This window comes from Carcharhinus amblyrhynchos, chromosome 18 (assembly GCF_965287045.1).
Source record: "Carcharhinus amblyrhynchos chromosome 18, sCarAmb.v2.hapA, whole genome shotgun sequence".
Lineage (NCBI taxonomy): Eukaryota > Metazoa > Chordata > Chondrichthyes > Carcharhiniformes > Carcharhinidae > Carcharhinus > Carcharhinus amblyrhynchos.
Window position 1 is genome coordinate 26,742,421 of NC_137341.1, and position 13,440 is coordinate 26,755,860.

The following is a 13,440-nucleotide window of genomic DNA, read 5'->3' on the forward strand; positions in this document are numbered from 1 at the left end:
TCAGCCTTATTCCCTTCCTGCCTGCAAGGCTGATTACGCTGGCTTAACAGAGCTGATAATGTCATGAGAGAGGAGAAACCAGGTGTAAACCCACACAATCCTACTGATTCACCATGCCAATCAACTGTCGAATCATCCTAGAGTGTAGAAGAGGGAGGACTGGAAGGAAAGTTGTTCCAGCGCAGATACAACTTTGGCATCAACTGACAATATGATAAATTGCATAAGTATGTACCGCTCTCAATATATCATAGAATGCATAAGAACATAAGAACATAAGAAATAGGAGCAGGAGTAGGCCATCCAGCCCTTCGAGCCTGCCCCGCCATTCAATAAGATCATGGCTGATCTGTCGCTGCTCAGTTCCACTTTCCCGCCCTCTCCCCATAACCCTTAATCCCCTCTCCTATCAAAAACCCATCAACCCGCGTCTTAAAAATATTTAGCGAGGCAGCCTCCACCACTTCAACGGGCAGAGAATTCCAGGGATTCACCACCCTTTGAGTGAAGAAGTTCCTCCTCAACTCTGTTCTAAACCGCCCCCCTTTTATCTTGAGGCTGTGCCCCCTAGTCCTATTTTATTTTATGCAGTTTATTCAGCCTCTCCTCATAGCTCAACCCCCTCAACTCCGGTATCAGCCTAGTAAACCTCCTCTGCACTCCCTCCAAGGCCAAAATATCTTTGTGCAGGTGCGGCGCCCAAAAATGCACACAGTACTCCAGTTGCGGCCTCACCAATGCCCTATACAGCTGCAGCAAGACCTCCCTACTTTTATATTCAATCCCCTTCGCTATGAAGGCCAGCATCCCATTCGCCTTCCTGACCACCTGCTGCACCTGCAAGCTGGGTTTTTGCGACTCATGCACAAGGACCCCGAGGTCCCTCTGCACCGTCGCCTGCTGCAGTTTTTTGCCACGTAAGTAATAGTCCTTCCTACCATTCTTCCTACCAAAGTGGACCACCTCACACTTGCCAACATTAAATTCCATTTGCCATTTCCTGGCCCATTCGCCCAGCCTATCTAGATCCTTCTGCAGACTCTCCACACCCTCCGCACAATTTGCCGTTCCCCCAATCTTGGTGTCATCAGCAAATTTCGACACCCTACACTCGGTTCCCTCCTCCAGATCATCTATATAAATGGTAAATAGCTGAGGCCCCAGCACCGATCCCTGGGGCACTCCACTAGTCACCATCCGCCAATCCGAATAGCACCCGTTGACCCCCACTCTCTGCCTCCTATTTGACAACCAATCCTCTATCCACGCTAACACCCTACCCCCAACTCCATGTCCCCCGACCTTCTGCAATAACCTCTTATGAGGTACTTTGTCAAACGCCTTCTGAAAATCCAGAAAGACCACATCCACCGGCTCTCCTCTATCCACTGCCCTAGACACATCCTCATAGAACTCCAGTAAATTTGTCAGACAGGACTTCCCTTTAATGAAACCGTGCTACTTCCTCCTATTTATCTCTGCTGCTTATTTTAATTTTGTCAGAATTTAAAGGAAACCAGAATTTAGAGAGGAAACCAGAACTAGAGGGCACAGCCTCAAAATAAGGAGGGGTGGGGGTCAGTTTAGAACAGAGTTGAGGAGGAACTTCTTCTCTCAGAGGATAGTGAATCTCTGGAATTCCCTGCCCATTGAAGTGGTGGAGGCTACCTCGTTGAATATGTTTAAGTCACGGGTAGATAGATTTCTGATCGATAAGGGAATTAAGGGTTATCGAGAGCAGGCGGGTAAGTGGAACTGATCCACTTCTGATCAGCCATGATCTTATTGAATGGTGGGGCAGGCTCAAAGGGCTAAATGCCTACTCCTGCTCCTATTTCTTATGTTCTTAGAATTGCTTTCTCATGATAATCTTCCTTCCACTTACATCAGGAAAACATCTCACTAATGCTGAGAAGGGGTAAAGACCCACTTACTGCAGTTTCTATCACCCCATTTCTCTGCTAAACAGATACTAGTTAAAGCTCATGCCCATTTTTTCAACCATAATCTCTCCTGATTAATCTGGTTTTATTAAGGCTAGGCAGCTATTTAATAGTATTTATTCTAAGATGACTCCTTTTCCAGAATTTCCTTAGATGCTGAAAATGCATTTGACTGTGCAGAAAACAAATTTTTTATTGAAGGTTTCAGAAAAATTTGATTTTGTCCCATTTTTAATTCATGGATGAAATTTTTATCTTCATTTGTAGCTTCAACCTGTACTAAATCTTTCATATTTCACTTGTATTCCCATCCACAAAGTCATCGGGCAAGACTGTCCTTCATTTTCATTTCCTTTTGATATTGCTATTGAATCACTTGCTGTGTCCCATCGATCTAATCAGGCTGTCACTGGAATTAACAGGAGTGCTTTATGCCATAAGGCCTCTCTTTATGCCGATGATCTTTTGTTGCACATGTCTGATTCATTTGTGTCAGTACTTAATGTTCTTAACACTCTGCTCCAGTTTGATAAGTTTTCAGGCTACCAATTAAATCTTGAAAATAATATGCTTTTTCTGATTAATTCTTCTACCTTAGGCCTCTCCTTTGACTTATTTGCCTTTAATTTGTTTCTAATAATTTTACCCACTTAGGAATATCTGTGACAGGTAGATATCAGCAATTTTTTAAAGTATAACTTCAGGCCTTTATTAGAATACACAAAACAAGACTCCGCCTGTTGGTCAGTGCTGCCCCTATTGCTTGCTGGTCATATCAATTCTGTCAAAGTGACAATTTTACCAAAATGTTTATATTTGTTTCAGGATTTTCCTATTTTTATTAAAAAATCTCTTTTTAAAAATCTTTCCACCTGTTGATTTATCTCGAATCTGCCAATTGTTCTTGGAAAGAACAAAACTTCAAGGTCTTGCTTTGCCAAATTTCTTTGTATTATTGTTGACTTGTCAATATTATAAGCTTATTTACTGGGTTCACTCATTTTTAGGTAATGACAGCCCTGTTTGGACAACTATGGAACATTATTCTGCTCTCCCTATCTCCCCTGTTTCCTTATTAAGTTCACATTTACTGGCTATACACAAAATAGTACTGTATGGAGCTCCCTTAAAACATGGTCCCAGTTCAGAAATCACTTTGGAGTTAAGTCTGTTCTTCACTTTATTGCTAATCATTTGAATCCATTTTTCCAACTTCTCTAATTGATTCAGTCTTCCATATTTGGTCAGACTTTGTTGAAATCTTTTAAAGGTCTTTGTTCTGAGGGCACATTTGCTTCCTTTGATTAGGGAGCATGGCACTTCCAAATCTCTTTTTATAGGTATCTACAAGTTTGCAGTTTTGACAAAGAACAAAGAACTATACAGCACAGGAACAGGCCCTTTGGCCCTCCAAGTCTGTGCCAATCACCCTATCTAACCCAATTGCTTATATCCATTTATTCCCCATTTGTTCATATGCCTATCAAGCTTAGTCTTAAATGTGGCTAATGTAACTGTCTCAACCACCTCATTTGGCCATGCATTCCAGGCCCCCACCACCTCTTGTGTAAAGAAACTTCCCCCACACATCTCCATTGAACCTTTCCTCCCTTATCTTGAACTTGTGCCCCCTTGTAATTGTCATTTCTGCCCTGGGAAAAAGCATCCAACCGTTTACCCTATTTATACCTTTCATAATTTTATAAACTTCTATCAGGCCACCCCTCAGTCTCCTTCTTTCCAGAGGGAACAATCACAGTTTATTCAATCTCTTTTCATAGCTAATGCCCTCCATACCAGACAACATCCTGGTAAACCTTTTCTGTGCTCTCTTCAAAGCCTCCACGTCCTTCCGGTAGTGTGGTGACCAGAATTGAACACAGTATTCTAAACGTGGCCGAACAAAAGTTTTATACAACTGTAACATAATTTGAAAACTTTTATACTCGATGCCCCATCTGATGAAAGCAAGCATGCCATATGCTTTCTTCACCACCTTTTCCACCATGGTGCCACTTTTAAGGATCTGTGCACTCCCTACCAAAATACATCACCTGTCTGGATTAAATTCCATTCTGTCTGTTCCATCGACTATTTCTGCACCCATTTTTCCAGCTTATCTATATCCTGCTGTATTCTCTGACAACCTTCATCCCTATCCGCAACTCTGTCAATCTTAGTATCATCCGCAAACTTGCTAATCAGACCAACTACGTTTTCTTCCAAGTGATTTACATATATTACAAACAACAGAGGTCCCAGCACTGATCCCAGTAAATATTTTGCTTCTTTTTCTTCTATATCCCTGGACAATCCCGTTGATCTTTGTTTCAGTGTTAATCTAATTTTAAAGGGCTCTATTTCATGCATTTATAACATTGTTCAAAAGCTCGTTCATCTGTAGCTAACATTAAGGTGTCTTAGGAGCAAGACTTGAATACTGAGCTTTCTGGCAATCTATGGCAGTCAATTCTTCTCAAAGTGCAGCCTTCATCATTGTGCATTAGACAGGGTCTGCTTCAATTTAATGTTCTTCACCAACGCTATCTGTCTAGAGCTAAACTTGCTCAGATTTGGTCTGGACCGGATCCTGCCTGTATGACATGTCATTTGATTCCTGCAACACTGTTTCATTTGTTTTGGTCACGGCCAAGGCTGGTTACTTTCTGGGCCTCTGTGTTCTCAACTTTTTCGTACATGTGTTTCGGAAAAACTATTACTATTAATCCTGTTATTCTTATTTTTGGGATAATCCCTGATGACGTAGCTGTAGATTGTCACCAGTCAGATGCTTTGGTCTTTGCCTCATTGCTTGCATGTTGCTTTATCTTGTTCAGTTGTCTGTGGCTCCACTCTCCTACATGCAATGTGTCAAGGAGATGATGACATTTCTTAAACTTCAAAAGATTAAATGTACCTTCAGTGGATTAATTAAAAATATTAATTCAGACTAGCAATATATGGCCAAATGGGCCACTTAAAATGGTGGTTTACAGAGCACTCTGGGATAATTGGGCAAGAACTGAAACAGCAGGCTGCAGTCTAAAGACAGGGAGAAACAGGCTGCAGCTCAGATGACTGAATAATGGGAGAGGGGCCATCTCCAGGACAAAAGGAACTTTCTGGTCAAACTGGGTTTTTTAACCAGACATAGGAGCGCCTTAACCCCTTATTTGGGAGGGAGACGTGTGTCCAGCCGACAGACATGGCCATTGAGAACACATCCAGAGGTTGGTGTGGCAGCATCCAATTGGACTTCATCAGTCAGGGTGATCAATTCTTGTTCGATTGATTGGCAACGGCCAAAAGGAACATGAAAACCAATGTGGTATAAAGAGTGCTGTGCAACAAAAGAATCTGTCTCTCTGACTCCACAAACGAGCAACAACAACGGTGACCATTGCCAGCAACGACCAGCACGAGGACAGCCACCAAGCTAAGAAGGAAGGAAGACCAGAGCCAGAGTATCAGACCAGACCAAAGGACCAGACTACACAGAGGACTACGGAGACTAGTGCACAGATAAAGGCCAATATCTACCTGGGTACTTGCCAGTCAAAAGTTAAGTCAAGGTCGGAATCATAGAAACCTACAGTGCAGAAAGAGGCCATCTGGCTCATCGAGTCTGTGCCGATCACAATCCCATCCAGGTCCTACCTTATATCCCTATATATTTACATGCTAATCCCTCTAACCTATGCATCTCGGGACAATAAGGGGCAATTTTAGCATGGCCAATTAACCTAATCCACACATCTTTGGACTGTGGGAGGAAACTGGAGCACCCAGAGGAAACGCAAGTAGACATGAGGAGAATGTGCAAACTCCACATGGACAGTGACCCAAGCTGTGAATCGAACCCAAGTCCCTGGAGCTGTAAAGCAGCATTGCTAACCACTGTGCTAATGTGCTGCCCATAGTCTTGTATTGGACTTGAACTTTAGTATTTCTGTAAGATAACTCATTGTTGGTTGGGTGGGTGATTATTGATTGTGTGTTTAAATAAATATTGTTGTACTAACAAGAAGTCTACTCACAATTCTTTGTCCACCGTATAAGGGTTAAAACAAACTGTGCAGTAGGCACAACAAACCTCATATTTGTTACTTTGACTGCCTTTCCTTTTTCTCTATGCATGGAATAATTGCGTCCTTTTCTTTTTGATCTTCTGTCTTTCCCTTTTCCAATTTTCTCTCTGCTTTACTTTATTATGCACCTTTTTGTAAAACTAAGAAATAAAGATTTAAAAAAAGGATTCAGCAAAGGAGAACCAAGAAACTGATGCAGAAAAGAAAAATAGAAACTCTAAGTAAACTAGTGAGAAACATGAAAATGGACTGTAAGATTTTCCAGAGGTATGTGAAAGAGACAAGATTATCGAAGACAGACCTGGGTCCACTGCAGGCATATTCAGGAGAATTTATAATGGAGAAATGAAAGAAAAACTAAACAAATACTTAGGGTGGGATTTTCCAGATGATGCCTGCCACAGGTTCCCCAGCGGAGGAGAGTGCAAACAATGGGAAACCCCCACTGATAACAGCAGGACTGGAAGATCCTGCCACCGGCCAACGGTGGCCCGTCTCTGCCGCTGTGAGAATGAGAAATAGAAATAGAACCAAAGAATTACTACAGTGCAAAAAGAAACCATTCAGCCCATCAAGTCTGCATCGACTCTCTGAAAAAGCTTCTTACTCAGGACTTTCCCTCCATCCGATTCCCATAACCCTGTGCATTTACCATGGCTAATCTACCAAAATTACATCACTTTGGACACTATGGGGCAATTTAGCATGGCCAATCCATGCACTAACCTGCACACCTTTAGACAGTGGGAGGAAACCGGGGCACCTGGAGGAAACCCACAACCAGACAGGGGGAGAACGTGCAAATTTCACACAGTTGCCCAAGCTGGAAATCGAGTCGGCAGTACTAACCACTGTGCCACCCAAAAGAAAGCTAGAACAAAAGTAATCAATTCGTATTAATCAAAAAGTCATACTAGAGTAATCAATGTGACTGAAAGTTGATAAATTCCCTAGTCCTGATGATCTGACAATTGGTGACTTGCATTCACCCATTTTGTTTTGAAAGCCTCTCTTTCCAGCATTTCATTTATGCTAGTTCTTCAAACCTTTTTCAGTGACACCTTCGTCAAATGAACATTGTCCCAGAGAATGGTTATTTACACCACATTCTATGGGCAAATGTTTCTCAGATTTCCCCTTTTATAGGCTTTCCTTCAGTATATTAGGTAAATACACCCCATACTTATTTCTTCTGCTGACAAAAGAAATTCAGAAGCCAAGGTACTTTTAACAACCCTCTTTATTTTCTTCACTTTCCAGGCCCAATTGACAACATTTAATATTCTGCCCCATGAAGAATATGATAAACCCATCTTAGTTGGAATATCCATCTGGAAGATTGGCATGTGACACATCGCTAAAAATGACTGACCTCCTATCTTCCGGATCACCCAAGGCTGGAAAATTGAGTGTGCACTTCTCTGAATTTAATTCTTTAATGTCATATTTGCTCTCAGAACTTCTTAAACTGTAGAATGCTTCATCATTGTACTCAGTTCCAATATGTCATAACCTGCATCAGGTCTGGTCTGAGTGCAGAACCAGCTCAACTGACCAATCAAACTTCTACATTGATGTCTGTTTCCTCCTTGAATGCAAGATCCTCTTCCTGTGTGGACCTGGCCTAATTTATTGGAATGTGATTGAAATTCTCTAAGATGGTTGATTCAAGGTCACTTCTTTCTTATTCTGCTCACTCTCTGACCCTATATACTTAAAGACCCCAGAAGCTCAGCTTCCAATCTAAAATTCTTTCTTGATTTTATCTCCTACCTATTGCTCAAATTCTGCAGAGCCTTCCCACAGAAAGTCAACAACGTGCATGATAAAGTTGCCTGCTAGCGCCTCCTTCTGATACCAATTGTGCCTTTAGTTGTATTCAACCAGTTTTCAGCAGGCTGGATGTAACTGAGAAATATCATACCCTTTACATATCATTCAACCTATAAACATATTTGTAAAATTTCCAATCTATATCTCCAGCTTCTTAGGTGGCTTCAAAAACACTGCCCTTCGGAATTGCTTATCTTGCAAAAATGCAGTTTTTGTGTCGATTGATTTACATGCACAGGAATATATTGCTAAAAAGGGCTAGGGAAATCTTAAGGTTCATTTTTCCTGCAGTAGGGGAGTTGACTCTGACATCTTGAACACCAAGGGTGGAATTTTCCTGTCCTGGCAATTGTAGCGGACAGAACAGGATCATGAAAAGGTTCGTTGACCTCGGGTGGTATTTTCTGTCTTGGGGCAAGCGTGGCTGGAAAATCCTGCCCCAAGACTTTCTTTGAAACCTAAGCCACTAGTTTAGCTTTTAGCCTTATACATGCTATCAAGAATTACCTTCCCTGTGCAAATCCACCTGGGTGACAGGGCTGGCTGTCCACTATCAGGTATTTCAATTTTACACTAAATTGTTTTCAACTTTCTAATTTTTTTTGTTTGGCATTCTTCATCGACTTGCCTTCTGATTAGTTAGTAGCAACTAAAACTTTATTACTGTCACAATTAGGCTCATGTCAACACTGCAATGAAGTTACTGTGAAATTCCCCTGGTTGCCACACTCCAGCACCTGTTTGGGTACACTGAGAGAGAATTTAGCATGGCTAATGCACCTAACCAGCACGTCTTTTGGACTGTGGGAGGAAACCGGAGCACCCAGAGGAAACCCACACAGACATGGGGAGAACGTGCAGACTCCACACACACAGTGACCCAAGTTGGGAATCGAACACGGGTCCCTGGCGCTGTGAGGCAGCAGTGCTAACCACTGTGCCACCATGCCACCAACTTCTTGATCCTAGAGGGCTTCTGTTCTGTAATGCTGTAAATGTATAATCGGTGCCAATTATGCTTGAGGAATGTATCTTTACAGTTTGATTGACATATTGTAAAAGTACTGTTTTTCCACCACTGCCCGTAACCTTACCAGGTCCTTTCCAGTCTTTCTGCCCTTTCCTTTTGTAAGATACCATGTCCCTGGGTTAAAATGTATTTCTGATGGCTGTGTTCAGTACTGTAAGGCTCACTGAATTTTCTCTGAAACCTCAGCCTTGAAAAATGCCTTTCTCCCTGTGTGCTGGGCATTCAAGTGCTCAGAAAAAATTGAACTAATCATAGTTCCTTCCAAGGCTGGGGGGCAGGGGTGATACCACATCACCAAAAATATTTTTGGATTTCTCCCATAAACTAATTGTTAGGGACTGTAGCCCCCAGCTATTTGGAGTAAATTTTTCACATGGACTGCCCAAACCAGGGCAGATGTCAGTTTACAGCTTGGTTGGCCAGCTGAGACTTTGTGAAACATCTCATCAATTGTTGCATGATTTCTTTAGTAAATCCCATTACTAAAGGGAATTTCCACTGCTGTGCCCATTATGTGGTGTTCATATTTTCAGCTTGATTGACAACTGCAAGTGAATTATGAACTCTTTGAAGTAGAACTATGAATTCCAACATTTATTGTAAGGATTTAATAAAATGTTTGTTATTATAAGGCTTTGGGGAGGCAGTGCATGGTGATATTGTCACCAGACTAGTAGTCCAGAGGCCCAGGACTCTGGGGATCTGGGGACCCAGATTCGAATCCCACCACGGCAGATGCTGACATTGGAATTCACTAAAAATCTGAAATTAAAAGATGAAACCATTGTTAATTTTTGTAAGAATCCATCTGGTTCACTAACGTCCTTTAGGGAAGGAAATTGGCCACCCTTAGCTGGTCTGGCCTACATGTGACTCCAGAGCCACAACAATGTGGTTGACTCTCAAATGTCCCCTGAAATGGAGGGTTTTTGGGGATGGGCAATAAATGCTGACCCAGCCAGCAACTCGCACAACCTATAAAATAGATTTTAGAAAATATAGTTGAAGGAATGTAAATGTTGAATTTTTTTTCAATATATTGAATAAAAGATTCTCTGAATTTTAACATATAGATCTTTATTTTATCTCATCTCTGCATTAGTCCTGAAGTCTGCCCATACTGGGTGAATTGGCATGTCAGGCTATGGAAAGGCAAAAGGCAGTGGATGGGGGCCATAAGTTGGCATAGGGGCTACAAAAAGCCATGGAGGCTGGGTACAGGGTTGGCATGAAGGGTCTGAGGGGTCATCAGGAAGGGTGCAGGACATGAAGTGGCATGGATGAGGCAATGGGACTTGTGTGGGAGGATGAGCAGGTGAGGGCTGCAGGGATATTTAATTTTTTAAAGTTTGGACAAAGGGCTGAAGCCCCAAGATAGGACTTCCATGCAGTCTACCCCCTCCATATCCAACAGCCTCCTTGGTACTTCTTGGGTTGCCCACTTTGAATTCCAATAACACCCTCCCAGCGATTCATGAATGAAAATCCAGGCCATATCTTCAATCCCTGCCACAACCTCTTTTATACTGACAGATTCCATTCCTCTCCCTGATCACTGAGGCTGAACCAAATGGATTCACAGCTTGTTAATCTTGACCCCCAGGTGTACTTCCAACCATTTAACCATGTCACCACTAAGATCGCCTATATCCACCACCATAACATTTCTGGACTCTGCCCCTTTCTCAGCTTCTGTTAAATCCATGCACTTGTTCCTTTAATTATCTCATCTACTCCAGGTTGGCCTTCCGTTTCCTACAAACTTAAGATTATCCCAAACTCTGCTACTCATTTTATGATTCATCCCAAATCCTGTTCTTCATCATCCTTGCACTTGCTGACTTATGTAGGCTCCCTGTTAAACAACACCTCGATTTTGAAATTCTGATTCTTGTTTTCAAATCACTCCATTGCCCTATCCCTGTTCCATCCTTGTACCTTCCTTCAGATCCATGATCTTCTGAGGTACCTGCGCTTCTCCAGTCTGATCTCTTCCACATCCTTTGTTTTAGTTTCACCATTGGCAGCCTTGTGTTCCGCTGCCTAGGACCTAAGATCTGGAAAACCTCACAGAATCTGTCTGCCCTGTTACCTGACTTTCTTCCTTTAAGATGCTCCTCAAAAGCTACCTCCTTTACCAGGCTTTTGGTCAACTGTCCAAATATCTCCATACATGGCTCATGTGAAATGCCTTGGGACATTTTACTAAAGGTGCTAAATAAATACAATTTGTTGTTGTTGGTTGTTCCTCAATTTGCCAACCTATCTTCTCAAAGGAAAATGTTACAGCAATTATTCCCTGGTTCTATTACACGTTTTACATATTTAAGGAGACTTGAGAAAATGGCAGAGAATTTGCTCACTTTCTGTCTAGATTCAAGAATTAATCCATTGAGTTTTATTCCTGTTCTCTTCCTTTTACAGTGAATCCAGTGATGTCTGTGATCCTGATCCAAGGGAAGTGTGGGCTCTCCACTTGGCAACAGTAGATTTACCAGTCGTTGTCATTGATGCCATATTGACAACATCACTATAACATCACCTTCATGCACCTCCCTTACCCAACCCTATCCCTCCCTGAATGCATCTGTTGCTGAAAACATTGTTTTATGTCTTTGTTACCTCGAGACTTGACTATTTCAATACATTTCTGGCCAGCCATCTGTCTCCCATTTTCTAAACTTCAGATTATCCAAAACAATTTGGAATCTAGTCCAGATACTATTTCCTTGGATCTTCTCTGTATTATTGTAGTATCAATTGCCAGGAAAGTTAGCATTTTAATCACTTGTCTTTTGTAATATTACTGTCATATTCTCACGTACTGCAAAACAAATTTGTGGTGGTGTGATTGGTTTAATTGTATTAGAGACAGAAAGAGGTGACGTTATGGGAAGGCGATGGCGTAGCGGTATTATCACTAGACTATTAATCCAGAATCTCAGCTAACATTCTGGGGACCCGGGTTCGATTCTTGCCATGGCAGATGGTGGGATTTGAATTCAATAAGAAATATCTGGAATTTAGAATCTACTGATGACCGTGAAACCATTGTTGATCGTTGGAAAAACCCATCTGGTTCACTAAAGTCCTTTAAAGAAGGAAATCTGCCATCCTTACCTGGTCTGGACTACATGTGACTCCACAGCCACAGCAATGTGGTTGACTCTCACCTGCCCTCTGAACAAGGGCAATTGGAGATGGACAATAAATGCTGACCAGCCAGCGATGCCCATATCCCATGAATGAATGAAAAAAGAAAGACTGCAAAGGGCAAACACAATAAGAAAGGTGTGAAGGCAATGGTGTGATATGGAGATGAACAGAGGAAACTAGGAGAATTTGAATAAAAATTTACTTAAGGCAACAAAAGAAATGGTTTGACATTTACTGTTGTATTACAAAAGGGAACATGTACAAATTGGAATAATGTAAATAGATGAGGAAAATTAGGGAAAGTTTACATTTTAAAATATAGTAGCCATAAAGGTTTTTAAGAAGGGATTGATCAATTCTGGGAAAAGGGAAATTGAAGAATTGTAGAAACAGTAGAGGGTAAGAGCAAAGAGGAGAAACAGAGTTAAAAAAAATTGAAGACAGAGGCCGAAATCCTTCATCCTTACTTGTGGTTGAGATTTTCTGGTGCTGCTGAAAGTGAATAGAGTTTGGCTGGGACACTAAATTTCCTGTTCTCACTCAACGGGCAGAATTTTATTGGCATGTCTGCCCAAGTTTTGTTTAATCCCACCCAAAGCCAATGGAGAATGCTGTTCTCTGAGACTCGTCCGTCCCCAGAATTGGGGCAGGTGTGCTGGTAAAATTCCAGCCAACAGTTCCCACCACAGATGACACCAGAGAATCCATTTGTGTGTGTGTGTTGAATGTATGTGTGAGTGTGTGTGTGTGTTGAATGTATGTGTGAGTGTGTGTGTGTGTGTGTTGGATGTGCGTGAGTGTGTGTGTGTGTGTGTTGTGTGAGTTGGTGGGGGTAGGGGTGGCTGCTGAGATCTCCACAAAGATGAAGTGTGGAGAAGGCCAGACCTGGAGCACTAGATTGCTGTCACCCTTAGAGAATGTCTTACAAGCAGCAGGACATTGAGTGCTAAGGTTACTGAAATCTATGAGGATTGTTCCCATCCAAATGGGGATTTGGCTCTGAGTTATTTAAGTTAGGATCTGCTCAGAAAGGTTTAACGAATACTGTTAACTGGTCAAGGTGTTCTTGTGTTTTCAGTGTATTTTTTAATTTATTGATTACAATAAAATGTTTAACTCTAAAATAAAATCGTCACATTTGGTCTGAGAAGTTACTTCCTGATTTCAGAGCGCCTCCTCATCAGTGGAAACTACCATGCAAATAAATCACCAGAGGAAAACAGGTGTAACTCAGTACAGTGATGCAAAGAGACATCTGCAAAGAGAGATAGAAAGGGTAGCACAGTGGTTAGCACTCTGCCTCACAGTGCCAGGGATCTGGGTTCGATTCCCAGCTTGGGTCACTGTGTGTGCGGAGTCTGCACATTCTCTTCGTGTATGCGTGGGGTTT